At 35.5% G+C, this 18016-nt stretch overlaps 1 long non-coding RNA gene across 3 annotated transcripts in view; it reads left to right on the forward strand.

The window, feature by feature from the left end:
• The first annotated feature begins 245 nt into the window (after positions 1-245).
• LOC146587393 (uncharacterized) overlaps positions 246-18016 on the forward strand; it is a 38335-nt gene continuing 20564 nt past the window's right edge. The window contains exons 1-4 of one of the 3 annotated variants that reach the window (XR_014897640.1): positions 246-311; positions 1810-1970; positions 9494-9703; positions 12123-12182. This is a non-coding gene — a long non-coding RNA (uncharacterized LOC146587393). Of the gene's footprint in view, positions 312-416; positions 502-1809; positions 1976-9493; positions 9704-12122; positions 12183-18016 lie in introns of those variants that run through there. The other 2 variants (XR_014897642.1, XR_014897641.1) reach the window with 2 other exon arrangements.

Below are 18016 nucleotides of genomic sequence, written 5' to 3' on the forward strand. Positions count from 1 at the left end.
AGCGGCGACCTAACCCGGCAGTTGCGAGGCACGTCCCGCCTCCCCTCGCCCTCGCGCGCCTGAGCGACTGCCCGGCCAGCCAATGACACTGCGCCCTGGCCCCAGCCAATCAGAAGCGGGGGGGGGGAGTGCGACGCGCTTTGCGAGGCCGTTGTGACTAGGGGCGGGGGGGCAGCGCCGTTGGTTGGAAGCGGCCCGCGGCTGGGGAGCGGAGAGGCGGGAACACGTGCATATCCGCGCTGCGGGGAGGGATGGGGCCTCATGAAAGAAGGAAGCGGGGCTGAATAGTGGCTCTCGGGAGCGATGCTGTTGTAAGGGCCTGTAGAGAGGGAGTGAAGATGGGGCTGAGGGCATTGGGGCGGCTGGGATGGGTTGGGGGAGGGGGAGGAGGAGGAGGCCTGCGGGGCCAGGGCTCGAGTGCCCTGGGTGCTTTGCTGAAGATGGCGGCCAAGGCAGGGAGAGGAAGGCAAACCTGTAGGGTCACTTGTGCACTTGTCACAGGTAGTCTCTGTTGTGATGCTCCTGGTGCTATGCTCATCATTACATGCTAAAGACTAAAACCTGAAGCTTTGTGGCACTTGTTTCAATATGAATCTTATGCTTCCCAAGTGGTCTTGAGTGTTGTGGGTTTGCTGAAGACCTATATGCCTCAAAGGTGTACTGCAAAACAATAGTAGGCCTGGAAAGCTTCTGTGCTATTCACTTGACCTCCCTGGGAGGGTTAAGCTTTTATTCAACAAACTGAGTTTGCAAAAAAACCAAGTTTGTTATAGGGGGTATTATTTTATTTATAGGTAAAAACCTACAACATTTCATCCTTCTTTAAATGTTCTCTGGCAGCAAAATTTAATGATTATTCACTGTAGAACTTGGTAGCTGAACAAACTTAACCAGTGTAACTGTGATGTGGTATTTGTGTTTGGAAGTACATTGGAACTAAGGCTACTTGTTCAATCTTTAATTAGACCTGCACAAACATTAACAATTCTATTTTTTTTGTATGAATTGCAAATAGCAAGAACAGCAAAAATGGTTCTGTTGTCCAGCCCCACCAAAAATCATTATTGCAGTATATTATAGCTGTAATTTCTTCGAAAAAAAATGTGTGATGCTCTCCTTATGTAAGGGACAAAATCCTGCACCCTCGATGAATTTTCAAAACTCTTGAAAAATCAGTAAGCCTATGATTTTGTGCCTCCTATTGGTTTTTAGTTTTTAACCTTGCAGATTTGGATTTCTCAGTATTACAAGCTCTGTTGTGCTCTTACACTTAAATTATAAAAGGGTATACAGTATTTCTTGTAAATAACAAGACAATTACTTTTTTAGCATGAGGGATTTAGAATTGTGTAATTTTTTTATAGTATGTGCTCACTTGCTTATTGCGAGGTTTGTTGTATGCACATGTGGTATTGAAGTAAATTCCATAGTGTGCTAGGCAATGTCTCCTGAAGGGGAGGAGTTGGAGTCTCTTCTCAGCAGATTTGGTTACTCTTTTTCAGCAAATTCTTGAGGACAATGAAGGATCAATTCAATCTAATGACTTAGCTTGACAACCTGCTGTGCTCATTAAACAGGCTGTCCCAGGATGGACTTGCTTGCTATTGGCAGTGTCCGGGAGAATTGAAAAAGGAAAAGTCTAAAAAGAGAGAGCAATGACACAAGATTTCTGTATAAACTGAAGAACCTGAGAGATTAGATCTTGTGGAGTCTCCATCGTAAAGAAATTGAAGTAGGATAGACCTCTCCTCCTTGACTTGTTTATGTTAGGAGTACTTTTGCTAACCATGAGTGCTTTGTTTTAATAAGGTTATTTTGGAGAATGGTAACTCCTCTAAGCTGAACAACAAATCAGATCACATCAGAAATTGAAAGAATGATGATTCTCATCTATGATAATCTGTATGGAAACAAGTGACAGCAACAAAGGAAGATTTCACTTAAGAATTACTGTAAGGACCCTGAAGTAAGTCAGGTAATAAGAGAGGTAACTTTGTTCCTGTGCCTCACTGCCTCCCCTCCACCAACAAAATCCACAGTAAAGGATTAAAGAAATACTTAAATTAAGTAACCATCTCATAGTTTGCTGAAGTTTTAGATTAAATAAGATTTGTAAAAATTCATATTAATTATAATTACAGAAGCTGAAGATTGTTCTTCCCATAAAACTCCACTTAAGTCAAATTGGTGCTGTTGATTGTTGCCTTAATCTCTCATGCCTTTGTAGTATATCTGTTTTGCTTGATTACTTAATTATTTCTTTCCTGTGTAAATATCATTATTCCCCAAAATATTCCTATTTTTTGTTATGAGTGACATCTATAATGCTGTTATTTTCTTCAAGTATCCTGTACTGCTTACTATGATTATAGGAGAAAACACACATCTACTTCACTTTCCTTCTAGATCTTTCTGTAGAATTGGTCTGTTTTGGTTACACTTGTTTCTCATATTTTTCTTCACAAATATCAAAAATAGATGCATTCTAAAGTATGAGAAAAGTATATGTCCCTCGAGATGTCATATATAAATGGTTCAGGTCAAAGTAATCCAACGATCAGCCTAGAGAGATAGTGCCCAACACCAAAACAAAGTTGTCGGAAGTTTTTTGGCATTCTTTACTGGTCATAATTATTCTCTTTTTAATAAATTAGGTTGCTGCCATACAGGCAATTTACTTCTAAGCAGACAGAATGGAAGGATGTCTAATTTAGCTCTGACCTCCGGTGATGGTTTTACTGCTTTCCCTAAGCTAAAAACTGCTGTACTGTATAATCTTCCCTAATGCTTAATGTATATTTTCCTATTTTCCTTCCATTGCTTAAATTCATTTTTTTTTACCCTAGCCTGACTAGGGGTATGTTTTAATCCTTTCCTACTTAATGAGACAAATTTACAAATTTTCAGAGATTTCTTTATTTTTTTCTGCTGATTGACTGTTAACCTTTCCTCTTTATTTTCCAAATTACTTACTGTTTTCACAGTTTTATTTTGAACTCTCTCTAAATAAATAGACCTTCTGAAATGTGATGTTCACAAATTCAGTTTGTTTTTATGTAGACGTAATGTGAACCAGATCCTTTTAAATACGGCTATTTCAAAAACAGTAACGCTGTAAAAATAGATCTCAGTAAAAGTATTTTAATCTTAAAAGAAAAATATTATTTCATTCAAATGTTAGACTTTGTTTCTTGTATGTAATACTGGTGTTCATTTACTCTACACAGTGGCCATGGAATTATAATTCATTTAAAATGCCTTTTTAGTTTCCAGAATTCTCTCATAGTCCCCAAGAATTTCAAGTCTCCTGTTTCTAGTCTTGGCTTTGGTCCTACAGATGCTCAGTGCTTTTATTTCCTTCTCAAATCTAAAATACTTTGTGTTTGCAGGGCAATCTGCTAGCTGGAAGGTATTTCAGGTATACTGCATTTGGAATACCTGTTTTCATTATCAGAATAATTCAAGAAAATCTATTAAAAATGAATAAAAATCTAAGGACTTTTATTCACTAATGCTTTCACTTGAGGGCTTTCTTAAATATTTGTAGAAAATGTAAGAAAAATCTTTCCTCCTTTAGGAAAGTTGAAGTGCAGAAAACTAAGGTGAATGACTCTTCTCAGAGCATACTACAGTCCTATAGTCAACAGTGATTGTCATTCACATCCTTGCTCATCARTCCTGGTTTAGCTAATGCTGTTTTCCTAGGATTTATTACCTTAAGTGAACCATTCCTTTTTGTCTGTTTTTCTTTACCATGAAATGCTAGCTTTGCTTAAATACATTGAAGAGTTAAGCATTTAAAATCTAGTCATCATCACTGGCCTTTCAGAACAACACCAACAATCAAAGGCTTTTCAAGCATCAAGGGATTGCTCTAGATACGTGAAAAACCCTTTGTATAGATCAAGGGGTAAGAATGACAGGAATGACTGAGTATTTTTTCCAGCCAGTGCTATATATCTTAAGACTTGGTGAAGGATTCCAAATAAGTCTTAACTCATGAAACACTATTTTAAAAATGATCATCTGGTAACTAGCGAAGTCTCTTAATAGAGTTCTATACAATTCTTATTTACATCCTCATTTTGGGCTACAACGTAGTCCTCCTGAGGTTCACAGAGCTTTTAATTTAACTTTTCAAATTCTTTTTCTGCTTGTTTTCCTTGTGCATCGCTTCAAACAAGAGCCTGTCCTGGATGACTCTTTTCCCCCTACAAAATGTGGTACAGGTGATACTCAGACTTCACCTTCATTTCATTTCTGTATTACCATCTAAGACAGATAGTCGTAAGATATGTGTCATATTTCTGAAACTGTATTTGACACTAGGAAAAAATAATTTGCTTACACTTGAGATATATAGGATTGTGAGTTATTTCAGTTAGACCAAATGGTTCAGACTGTTGCCCACTCAGTTTATAGCTGTAGCTACAGGTTTCAAAGGCTGTTGGTTTAAAATACAGTCCCAGTAAAGTGCCCTCTCAGTAGTCTAATGCTACAGTAATGTTACAGTAACTAGGTCAGCAATTGGAAGAAGCAGTTACAATCAATAGAGATATAAAACCTTCTTAGACCTGGTTGCTTTATGATTAATCAGTAATAGTTGAAGGTTGAGTGTTACCAAAGTATTGCAGCTTTATTAGCCTACCCTTAACTAAACTAATATTCAGAAATGACATATCCAAATGATGATGTAGAACAGCAGGTATTCACAGAAGTTTTAAAGAGAAGCTGAACTAAAACAGAGAAGATTTGCACGTGTTACCGTACGTGTACAAGGAATCAGATTATGCTGAGTTCATTCAGTTCTTCATACATAAAGTGAACTTTATCTGGAAAGTCCTGACAAAATCCTGTAAAAGGTAGTGTTCACATGGATAACTAATCAAAGCATAATCATTACAAAAAGACAAAAATAAATGTTGTGAAAATTAACAAATTGAATGAAAAATCCTTCCTTACACGTTTCTTTCTTTATCAGTCATTATTCTACCTCTTCCTTATACAAATTTAATTAGTCATTCATGTAGTAAATTAGGAATAGATACGAATCCAAGGTTCATTTTGTCACAGATTCTGCTATAGATTAGATACATCTTTCCAGTAGTGGTTTTCAGTTTCTACAGTATCTTCTAGACCTGAATACATAAGGACAGCTGAGGGACTTAAGCCTACTTTGCACCTGCAACTCAAAAGATTCATAGTTGTGTTATTAATTTTAGGTGAATATTTGATTTGATAGAATAGTTTCAGTCTAAGAAGTAAATATTAAAATCTAAGCTTCAGAAGGGTATTCAATAATTTATAAAAATACAACCTTGTAAAAATACATATTTTGAAAATGCTACATATAAACTATCAAGTTCTAGCTCAGTTCTGTCATTCAAAAAACAACTGTCATGCAATTCAGTTTGCATGTGAAGTGATTGTCTAGGTGGGTGATCTGATTTGCTCAGTATTATCTTTTCTGTTAGAATAATGGGTCTTATTTAAAACTTACAGTAATTTCTGTATTCTTACAGAACAATTTCTATATCTCCCGTTGTTGGTTAACAACTGTCAGTAATATTTTCTTGTTCTTTTTTGTCTTAAATTAATGGTGAATATAGAGTTTTGTGGTGAAGTATAGAGTTTTTCTGTTTAATAATTTGATTTCATCTCCTATTCATGAGATTATATCCATTCGTCTTGTAATTCTACAAATTTATTTATTAGTATGTTAAGCCCACATATTATGTCTTCTGCAGAAGTGTATTGGGGCTATAAACAGTTCATCTTAATAGGTGACCCATTCATATCTAAAACTGCAAATGTAAAATCTTCAGCTTTTATATTTATATAGTATTTTTTATTAAGCATAACCAGAGTATTTGAAATAAAAGTGAAAAAATCCCTGCATTATGCAGATCTTGAAACTGAATGAATGCAGAAAAAATTACTAGTAAACATGGAGTTTACTCCATGTAAAACTGATTGTAACATAATACAAGAGAAATATTGTACTCTTTTCATGGTGTGGGACAGCATTCATGACCATAAATGTATGGATGCTCATCTACAACATGTGATGGATAGACATTTTTGGATGGTGTATGCTTATCTGTATGCTAGTCCTCATTTCAGTAAGGTTGAGCTGTAGTAAGAACATGCAGCACTTACATAATAATTTGTATCTTTAGAAACATTACAAACTTTAATGAATCCCTGATTCCCATGATTTAGGCATTAATGTTGCCATTTAGAAAAGAGGGGATCAGTGCATTAAAAGTTAACGCACCAAGGATGACTTTGGTTTGTAGAATTAAGAATTATATCTAGAAGTTCTGGAGTCAAAATGGCTGAGATTCGTTTGACGATCCTGGGAGTGACATGAACAATTCAGATGAAGATGCCTATATCTAGACATATACATTTAGTTAGACAGATTCCACGTTACAAGTCTTTCTGAAGTTTTTTGCTAGCCTCTGTACATTTGTTAAGCAGCAGTATTCATCAGCAACAGTGTCAAAGATGGAACTCCTGAACTTATACAGCCAAAATTTCTATTCAGTCTTGTACATAGTTATTTGTACAATAGATGGGAATTTAAATGTAGAATACACATTTAATTCTATAATACAGAATGCAGTACTTCTTTAGTACCCATTAACCCTAGATTAAAATTCATGTAAATGTTCTTACTCATTGACCCTGAACCATTCCAGGTAATTAAAGCAATTAAAGAGAAAGTTATTACAGTAACCAACTTCTGATCATGCCATTTACCTTTTCCTGTAAAATTGAAATGTTGGAGCACCTCATTTCTCAACAAACAACTTACAGTTCTTATTACAAGATACTAATTTTTCAGCTGTTTTCAAAGAAAAAAGGGGAAAATTTTACAGGAAAAAAAATTGACTTTTACAATGAACTTTCGTACTTTCATTTTACAATGAAAGATATATTACAGCTCATTCTAATCACATCCTGCAGCATGATTTTATTTTGAAGAATGAATATATGGAAACGTCTTCATTACATTCATATCTCTTCTTGCAGGTTTTTAGAATCACTGCAATTGATTTCACTGCAGTTGAAAGTTAGTGGGGTTTGCTGATTTTACTTTTCATAACATTGCAGAATGTTTCTTTGTATAAGAATTGAAATAATTGGAATATTCTGATGGGTTTCATTTTGATTGTTTTGTGTTACTAATTTTAGGTGAATATTTTGTTTGATAGAATAGTTTATTTGTGAAGATAGATTAAATTCACTGGATATTAAACAGAAACACCATTTTCATCAGAGTGATTTTTTTTTTTTGATTTTTCCAACTAGGTGCCCAGAAAGATTTGGGGCTCCATTCACAGAATCAAGGAAAATGTTTGTGCCTATTTACTCTACTAATGTTCACAATCTTGATAGAGAATGCTGGAGACTGTTAAAGTCTGTTCTCTGCTTAATTTAAACAAGGAGTGAAAACAAGGTCTCCTGTTTCCTAAAGCAGCGTCTTTCTTACTGCTGTACTATAGAATATTTAGGCTTCCCATTTTTAACATATTTAAATATGCAGGAACTAGAAAATTATTGCTCTACTTTCAAAGTAAAAGTGCGACCATTAGGCTAGAAGAAAGGGACTTCTGTGCTTTTTAGCTCTTTGCTTGTACAAACATGTCTGGAAATAAAACTCTGTTTTAATTTCAACAATGTGAGAACAGAGGACAGATAGGGATATCCTGGATAATCAATTCTTGTTCCCCCCAAATAATCAAAAATAGCTCTGATATAATTAAGTCAAGAAGGGTACACAAAAGCAGTGCTTTCCTCATGATCAGTTGTAGATTATTGGTGGCAAAAACATCCACAATCCTATTGTAAGTGAAAGACTTACTACAAAAGCTTCAAAAAATATGATGTGCTATGTGAAGAGACCAAGAGAAACCCAAATACTTTGTTTCTCCCTTTCCCACCAAATAACTTTCTGCAAACTCAAATCAAGCAACAGAAAAAAAATTTTCCAGAACTGTTGGGGGGGGGGGGAAGTGGAGCTTTACTGGAGTTACGTTTAGATCACATAGGCTTGAAATTCATGATACAAATATTTCACTTCCATAAATGCACTTAGAATAGCAGATGTTTATAAATAAATAAAAGTATTGCTCTTGGAATAAAGTGTCCTATGGTAAACTGATTGAGCAAAGGTACTGATTTTAGCAAGGCATTCATTCTGTTGTGCATAAAAGCAGGCTGCTTCAATACTGAAACTAGTACAGAGATCTATGAAGAGTCATTGTTGATGTTCTTGAACACTCTGCAGTTTTGACAAAGATTAATCTGGATAAAGCACATGACTCTTCCTAATCCATAGTAGAACTCCCAGTGATGTCAATTTGCAATAGGTCTATATTTCAAAGGCTGTATATGGTAATATGTTTATATGACCTTAACATTATTTGTATTGATTATGGTGGTGAGTGCAATGGAAGTACTGTAGCAAATGTCATAATCCTGATACTGTAACATTTAGCTCCCCCTTACAAGCACATATAACCTGAAAGTTTTGTATTTTTCCACTAAATTGTTACATAAAACAATGTTCTAATCTTGTACTGTGGTAGGAGGTAAATAGTGTGTGAAAAAAGTGAAAAAAAAGCCATCAAACTGTAATCATGGTCTTTTAGTCCTGCTTTCTGTTTTATTTTTTTAGCAATAGTTAACGTTTTATCTCAATAGCTAAATTTTATTCTTTGTTAGTTTCAAAACCAGTATCATTTATTTGCTTATATCTTTATACCTGGGATCTATGCCAAGTTTTCCTGAAATCCACAAGGATTTTAAGTGCAATAGTTAAATCTTACCACAAGAGGACCCCCAAAGACAATTTATCTTTTTGTGAACGTACTATATTACAGTAGTAAAGTGAACTGTAATATGGAAAATGAGATATTACAAATTTACCTTGAGACTACTGATGTGTCACATATATTTAATTATGTTTCAAGGTAGCTGATACATTTCACTGTAATGTAGAAAGAGAGATGATCCAAGTGGCAAAAGTAGTGTCTAGAGACTAGGTTAGGACTGACAATATTTCACGTAAATTCAGGAGCCGTAATGGAACCAAATTAAGTTCTAAGAACATATAATGTTTTCTGTTAACAGTCTTTTTATTGATAGTATATTTAAACATTTATAAAGTATTATTATTACTAAAAACATTTCAGTTTTGAAAACTGTCCTGTAAACCATTAGTTAGATTGCTCTTCATTACTTTCATCCACTCAAGAGAAGACTTTGAAACACATATGTAGTACACGCACTGAATCCTTAAGTTACCATATGAACTCTTGAACTAAACTATAGTTATTCCACTTTAATGGTCCTGTCCCTTCCAGCTCAGAGTTCTTTTTCATAGACTTTCAAAGAAAATCATATGTATTGAAAGTGGAGAGTGAGGTTGTGCCCTCTTAGAATATTATGAAAATTCAACCAAATGTTCTTACTCTACAAGAAGGACTTTGGTGCTGTACTCCTTACTCTAAAAAGCTCCACTTCAATAATGAGTTTCTAAACTGTATCAAATGGGATTTTTAACAAAACCAACTGACACATGATATTAAATGGGAGACTGCTAAAGGAACATCCCCTCTAATCTGATCTCAGGAAAAAAAAAAAGGTATAAAGAAGTGGAAACTGATCAAAACATTTGAACTTACTCTTTATGGTAAGTAAAATAAAGCATTTTTACAAAACAAAAATTTTGGTTATAGCTTTAGACAGCTTTAGACGCAAATACTTTATGATATTCATCATAATGGTTTGACCAACTAGAATTCCACAGAAAGTAAGGCATATTTGATATTATAAAAGAAGGCAGTATTCTACTTATAATGATAATAAGGCTACATAGTAATTAATTATCCTAAATATTACGTCTATATCAAGTTATACAATCACTGCAGCTCATTCAACAAAACGTTCAGCAAAGCTGTAGGTCTGTGTTCAACACAAGCAACACTTTGGTATTAAAATCAGTATAAACAAGTTTTACTGAAGTATGATAGAAAACATTTTCCTCAAGTCTCTTAATCTGAATATTAAAATATTAATGACGTATCTTTGAGCTTAGACTGATATTATCCAGTATTAATCATGCTTATCCAACAACAAAGTACCTGAAAGACTAACAGAGATCTTGCTGTCATCCAGATGCATTGTAGTGTTAGCAGGAAGCCAAATTCTTGTATGTGTAAATATGAATGAAGTATTTGACTCCATTGACTGGTCTTCCTTCTGACACTATAGAAAATACTAACGAGAGGGCAAGAGGAAGCATTGCTGGACCGAAATCAATTCCATCAGGACAATTTTCTTCATGAATGATAGTAGCGTACCTGAAGGGAATTCAAAAAAAATCACACACTATTTCCTTGTGTATTTGATGCCTCTTCTTTTTATTTGGTTCTTACATTAAAAAAATTAAAAAAAAAACTTGTTCTGACAATAACTGTTTATTAAAATAAAAAAATTGTATCTAAAATAGTGTCAAACATTCAAATGTAAAGAACAAAGCTGTTCTTTAAACACAGAAGATGCTTGTATTTATGTAATGAGAAATTATATCTTCCCCTCCCCCAGAAAGGAGCATGAGATTAAACAGATGACTTTGTGGACTTTAAGGTTGGGATTGCTTTGTTATAGCAGAACTCATTTGTCTCTTACTTTATACAACATCATCTGCTTTTATTAAAATCATTGTCAAAACATCTAGTCTGATAGTAAGTTAGATTAGCAAGGCACACCTTTATAAAAGATTTGGCAGAACTCCAGTGTTTTGATGTCAGACATGATTACTAATTTGCATTTTAAAGACGTATAATTCACTCAATGCATCATTTTTCCTTTTGTACTTGTAACATTTTTTCAGAAGAGATGGGAAAAAAAAGTGTAAATTTATTTTATGAGTGCTCTCTAAATCTCCAGTAACAACAGACATTGCTGAATCTGGGAACTGGTGGGAGAAATATTTAAAGCATGGAAGGAAACTTACAGATTTAAGGGAATGAAAGATGTGCATATTTTTGCAGAGACTTTCTGGCTCTGCATCCGTTGCAGATTGCTCTTTATCTCCTGACAGCGTAAACTATTTGGTATTGCCTAGTCTGCCTGTGAAATGCCAGCTCTGGTTGCTGACATGAGGAAGGTCATCACTAGGAATTACAAGCCATCTTTTCAGCCTCTATCACAAACCTAAAAACAAAACAAAATTGAGACCCTGAGTAAGATTCATGTAAACAGAGTGCTGTGCTACACAGAAAGACTCCAAACTGTTTTCTACCACTTTGATCACCTGGATGTAATCATAGCAGTATGAGCAGGGGGTTGTACCATATGATTTCCAGAGGTCTCTTCCAACCTTAATTRTGCTATGATTCTGTATTGGTGCAGTAATTCTACATTTCAGTCATGTTCATATATTCGTGCCATTTTGATGGAATAAGAAGTAATGCTGTTGTGGCCAGTTTTCATTAGGTATTAAAAGGCCACATCTGTGATTAAGAAAGTTCAGAGGACAATATCTGTCCTCTATTTATTTTTAGTGCCTTGCCAAAGTTCACCTGCTGCAGATTCTTTGAAACACATCTCTGACTTGGAAACTATACCACAGAAAGTTTGTAAAGTAGGAACATAAGTTGTATCACATAGGCTTTAAATAGATGTCAGGTATTGATGAAAGGTAGCTGATGAACATGGAGGAACGAAGTAACAGAAGATAGAAGTAATCAACAGCTGAAAACAAGCATCTCAGAATAGTAGGAAAATGTCTTTGAAAGTATTGCCTAACATTTACCAGGAAGAGACAACCAGAATCACAAGAGACCAATTGTTCTTATATGACATTATGATGATAGGCATCTTAAACCCAGAAGGAATTTGTCTTAATGTAGCAGTCTGGCAATTCCATGTATGGCAGCTTCCAAATAGTATAAACACAAATTGTCTACCAATTCATATAAACTGAAATGTTTTTGTAGTTAGCTGTAAAGGCTGTTAATGGCTTTCATTATATCACTGATAGAGGAAAAAGGTCAGTCAATACTTTTAGGTCTATTTTGCCTAAACCCATTTTGTATTTTTCACAGCCAGAGGAAGAACAGCAGGACAACGGTTAACTAAGGAGAGGATATGAAACCAGATTGCTGGTAAGATGATTTCTCCCCTATTTCACTATTGACTGGACAAGTAAATTAAGCCTATGGGCTAAAGTGTTGGGGAGGATGACTGTGTTATTAAAATGATAAGGGAAGAACAATTAAAGAAGTCCTACTCTGGATTTGGTACAATTGAGAGCAGCATGAAATGCCAAGGAGTTACCATAGAAGCAGGCCAAAATATGATCTTGGCTATGAAGAAAATTGGTACTGGTGAACAAACAGTTTTAAAAGTATGTTAATGGTGAAGTGTGAACTGAAACAGCCAAGATATAAACTGAAAGGAATAAAGGCCTAAAGGCGTATTTTCTCCCCTTTGCTCTGCCCTACAAGATAGTGGAGGAGGATAGATGGAAGACTCAGTGAATGTGATCCTGAACATATAGCAGGAAAGGTGTTGGTAAACAGAGTGGCATAGCATTTTTCTCCTTTGTCTCTGGGGACTATGATGATAGGCCAGCAATCTTAATCAGGCACTCCAATAAGATGAATATCAAGTCACAGTTATACCTATTAAAGTCTATGGCAGTTTGTTACCTGACCAGGAGCAGAGTAGGACCAATGATACTCTGTGCATGAAATAGCTTATTAAATCTCTGCAGTACTTGGATAATTGGCTATTGCTGATGTGTTGACTTGTTCAAATGAAAATTATTTAGGGCATTAGGAAGACTAATAAGGAACTACAACTGAGGTATCTCCTTTTAAGTCTGTTTTCAGTCTAAACTAAGTGAACAGTGAAGGGAGTAGCATCCTTCCTGGTCTGTCCACCACTAAAAGATATTTCTCAGCCTTCATAGAGACTGAAGCATACGCTATGCAAGCCCTTCATGGCTTTCAGTGATTAAAGACTTAAGAGACCAACCTGTTTTCCACAGAAATGAAAGCAAATTTCATAACGATTTCAATGGAAATAAGAAAGACTCAGAGAAAACAAGTAGGAAAATAAACACTACCTATCAGAGAATAGAATTTAGCCTACTTTTAAGGATCTGTATCTATGCATATAGAAGGAAGTCAGTATAGTGTTCTTCAATAGCTAGTGAGAAGTATGTTAATAAAAATCTGAGATCACTAAAAATGTTACTCCTAATTAGTCTAAGTCAAATTAATCTCCATTAGGATTTTATCCAGGCTGAGTAAATACAGCGATGTCTGTCAAAACATGGAGTTTTGGTTCCTAATCATTACTCCCGATCTCTTGTAAAATGAGCATATATCAGATGACAGTCTTAATGAAAAAATAATAGATACTTTTTAACTGTCCAGTTGTTACATAGAAGACTATCAGATAGTTTTCTGGGAGATTTGTATTCTTAGTTACAGTTGTGTACCATCTCCTGAAAATGGTGGTTTGACCAGCTATTCTTGTACAAAAAGAAAAGCTGTCTTTATGTCAGCTGAAAAACTGATGGTTAAATTTACTTTCCTTTTGGCCAGTACCATAAAACAGCTTACATGAGTTCCCTTTTATCCTTATTATACCATAGTTTCAGATTCACCATAATGCCAAAACACTGGTTTTCCTATCATGGTGTGAAAATCTGTCATTAACAAGTAATTATTAACAAGTAACAAGTCCCATTAGACTTTTAGGAGTAAGAAATATAAAATTAAGTATTTATTTTCAATAGACAGAGTTTGGCTTCTGAACCAGAGGCTATAGTAATAATAACAAGAAAGACAATTTTATACGCATTATCTTTAGAAAGTGTAAAAAAATAGCTACAAGAGGAGAAGTGTGTGGAATTATCTTACTGAACATATTATTCAAAATATGTTAGAGATTAGAAGCAATTTCTTGTTTCCTGTGGTAAAAAATATTTTAATAGGAATGTCTGTGGTATTAATAGTATTGTTGCAATTAGCATGTATTGCTGGAATTTAATATACTCTAAACAAAAGCATACACAACTTCTCTTTTTTTGTCTGCTTGTGTTTAGATTTTATTACAAAAAGATCCCTTGATTTTTATCCAGGTTTGCATTGCAGATACTTCTGAGCATCATGAAACTTAATCTAGCACTTGACTTACCAACAGAGTGCATTCACAACTGAGATTCATTTGTTTTCAAGGGTAGTATTGGTTGATCTGTTTGATCATATTTGAATGCTTGAGTCTGCTATCATTGCTGTGGAGCAGATAAGAGAGCAGGTTGGAAAAAAAAATACGCGGTGTGGGTAGTGATTCCTTTGCTATGCTGGTAACACCAAAATCTCTTCTGTTGCACCAGGTAGTGAGCTAGTTTTCTGAGAACAGGGTTGAGATAGCAGTTTAGAAAAGAGAAAGGTGACTTTGCAATAAGACAGTAAGTTGTGCTTGGTAGAAAGTACCTAGGAAACAGAGCAATTGCCCTGAAGAATTGTTCTTTATCCATAATACTGAAGTCAGAATTAGGACTGCAGCTGAAACTTCTGAAGCTTCTGGATATATATGAAATAGAAATAAGCAGTATTTCACACCTTATCTTCCATCAGCTTTTGATTAAGCTATTTATCCATTTTCTTGGACACATATCTTGCTGCACTATTCCTGCTTTTAGAAGGGGACGCTTTTTTACCCTAGAGGACTGCTTAGTAATTGCAGCAATTGTATTTTGCTGGCTGTAATTCCTAACTGGAGCACATGCAACTTAGCTCCACAGATTGCCAGAGTCTTACAGATCTTCCAGACACATTTCAAAATATATATCTCTGTGCCCCACTTCATCTTTCGTCGTTCAGTTGAGTGTGGCCTTTCAACTGCCATCCTAACAGAAGCAGCAGAGCTTTTTATGGAACTGATCATACAGCAATTCTTGAACCACTGCTATTCTGCCTTCCTGGTGGTGCCATTTCTCTTAAATGCTGAGTGGCTCCTACGTTACATAGAAATGTGGGTAGTGCTCTTTGCGCACGTATTTTTAGGCAAAGTTTGCCATCCTTTTATAAAAGTTGCCCTGAACTAACAGCCTAACTAACAAGAGGTCCTGCATGTTGTCCAACTAGCATCTTCTCTGTTGCCTGATGAACAGGCAAAGTGATCAGTCAGCACAGTGATGAGAAACAGAAGGGTCCTTCCTGGTCTTGTTCATTGGTCTACAGTGATACTGTGGAGGAAAAATTTGCTCCAAAGCTGTAATTCCCTCTTAAGTTCTAATTATTTATATTTTCCTTGTTGAGTTGCATCATCTCAGGAGAAAAAAAACGTGCATAGACTGACAGCAGGTTTTATATAAATCACTTTTTAAAAAAATCTGATCTGAAGAATGATGACCTTTCTGTTAAATGAGTAATTACAGATAAAATGTCTTTTCTGGCAATTTTTCCAGAAGAAAAGACAGATTTTAATTTGCACTGTAACTATACTAGGTAGAAACAATCAGTTCTCATTGAGTCTAGAACATTTGCAGGGAGCATGAAATCTTCAACAAATATGTCAAGTTTAGAACATTAGCTTAATTTCTTAGTCAGGTTCTTGAGTTCTGTTGCTGTCTTTGCTCTACTATTCCACTTTTCCCTCCTCTGTAAAAARAATATATTTCAGAATCCTTTTAATTTTACTTGCAAATACACTGTCTTTATTTTCCTTTTTGTTCTTTTAGTTGTCTAGCAACAAGATTTTCAGTGACTTGCACTGTAGTTTCGTCTGAGTTTATCGCATTGGGTCTAGCCTGGAGTGAAGGCTCATTATGTTTGGCTTGGTACAATTATGGAGTAGTAGGTCTATCTTTGCTTCAAAGTTGAGAAGATGAGTAGGCAAAATGGTTTCAGAAAAAGGGTATAAGGCCCAGGTAATGTAAACCACGTGATTTTGACGTATATCAAATTTATGCTATAACTTGAAAAGAAGGAGTTCTTAATCTTAGTAAGACAGGTAAATTGAAGTGGGGAAAAAAAAGAGCTGCTGAAGGAGAGCAGGTAATACAAAATCTATTTTTCATCTTCCACAGATATAGAACATTAGAAGTCTTTCATAGAGCAAGGCCTGCGTGATGAGATTTGAGGCTGGGTATGGTACCTTTAGAAATTGAGTAGGGGCAGTGTATTTCATCAGAAAAGACCCCAGTGAAAAACAACAAAACCTACAAACGACCCTAATGCACGTATATGTCAACATTCACTAACGCATTGTTCAGTGTTTCGAGAAAAGAAGAATAAAGGGACACAGAGTCAGTGGTAGGCTAATGCCCATGTCTTAAAGTTTGTAACAGATGCTGAGGCTTATTTTGAGATACATAGGGTCAAAGTTCTAATGTGCTGTCAAACTCCAGCTTCAAATAATTATTAGCATTCAGTGCCTCAGGGATTACCGGACAGGAATGTTAAATCGAGCAGTCTAAAACTTAAGCAACCCTCATTGGAGAACAATGAAGAATTTGTCACAGGTCACTCAAGAAATGCATAGAGAAATGAGGACTAAAATTCTTCAGGTATGACCAGTTCATCATGTAATTTTAAGAGCTTCCCTCCCCTGTAAGGTATGTTGAAGTTTATGTTCATTTGGAATCCAATTAGAGCAGTACAAGAAGTTAGAGCTCTCCAGTTCATATGTGGTATGTAGCAATAGGCATGCACAAAATGCATCCACAGTCTCAAAATAAGCTGGGTTTACTTAAACTGTAATTTAAACTGCATCTAGTTAAAAGTTAAAGGCTGTCATCAGGTACAGCCAATAGCAGATAGTATAGTACTACTAAACAGGTGATAACAGTGACTGCAAAATGTTTGGCCTCATAATTAAATGGAACTCTGGATTTGAAGCCAATGAGTGTCATAACAGATTATGAAGTYTGTTAAATATTCAGCTCATGAACACCCAAATTCAAATATAACTAATTAGGTCAGCAGCTTGTTTCTTGGGCTGAGTGACATATTTTGAAATTTTCTCTGTACTCAGAAAAAGGGGGGAAAAGCTGACTAAAGCATTCGTCTTGACTTACAATGCAGAGAGGTTCCAGCCACTAAGCAGACTGCTGATCTGAAAATCCCAGATCTCTTCTACTAAATTAAACATTGGGGATGTCTGAGAAGGCCGAAAGTAGCAATGTATTCATAGAGTGAAGTGGGTCTTAGTGGTTGACTACTATGCCAGGTAAAACAAGTATCATGTATTTTCCAGGGCTATAGCAGCAATGTGGACTTCTGGGTGATCCAAGCTAAGGTTGTTTGTCCAGCGTTTATGTCTGCAATTTGTGCATCATCCTGAAAATATTGGTGGGTTTTAGTCTCCAAGTAAAATAAGCTAAAGCTTTTATTTTATTTTTAAAGTGCTTTGCCTCTTCCTGATTATTCACTGAAGAGCTGGTTGACTGTTGATAATACCTTCTTCCTAATTCCCTAAACCATCAGGCTCTGTTATTCAGGCATCCCTAGGATTCAGAAAGGCCTCTAGGCTAACACTATTAGTCTTTATATTCATTACAATGGTTATCATGAATTATAATCATCCCCTAACATGCTTATGATGACCTAACACACAGCTGTTAAGAGAGGACCCAAAAATCATTAGTTTGATGTTTTATTCCCCTTGTTTACTCTGCTTCTAAAGCCACTAAGTAGTGTTTTCTTATTACATAACTTTATGCCTCCCCCACAAGTTGACGTATTTCTGTTAGTTCAAAATTGGGCCTCATGGGGGTGCTATGCCATCTAAAATAATTTGTATTGCATTACACTGTGGATGGCCTCTATAGATCAGAATAATATAGTGACACATATTTGGAGGAGAAAATTCCTTTCCCTTTCTGTTCCCTTTCCCTTTTCAACATGCTCTGTTCCTTTATTTCCCACTGGATCTTAAGATGAACTTAAGAACTGAGTTTCTCTTCCACCAAAGAAGTCTT

This window comes from Rhea americana, unplaced genomic scaffold, assembly GCF_003343005.1.
Source record: "Rhea americana isolate MKP2758 unplaced genomic scaffold, rheAme1 scaffold_6, whole genome shotgun sequence".
In the NCBI taxonomy this organism is placed as follows: Eukaryota; Metazoa; Chordata; class Aves; order Rheiformes; family Rheidae; genus Rhea; species Rhea americana.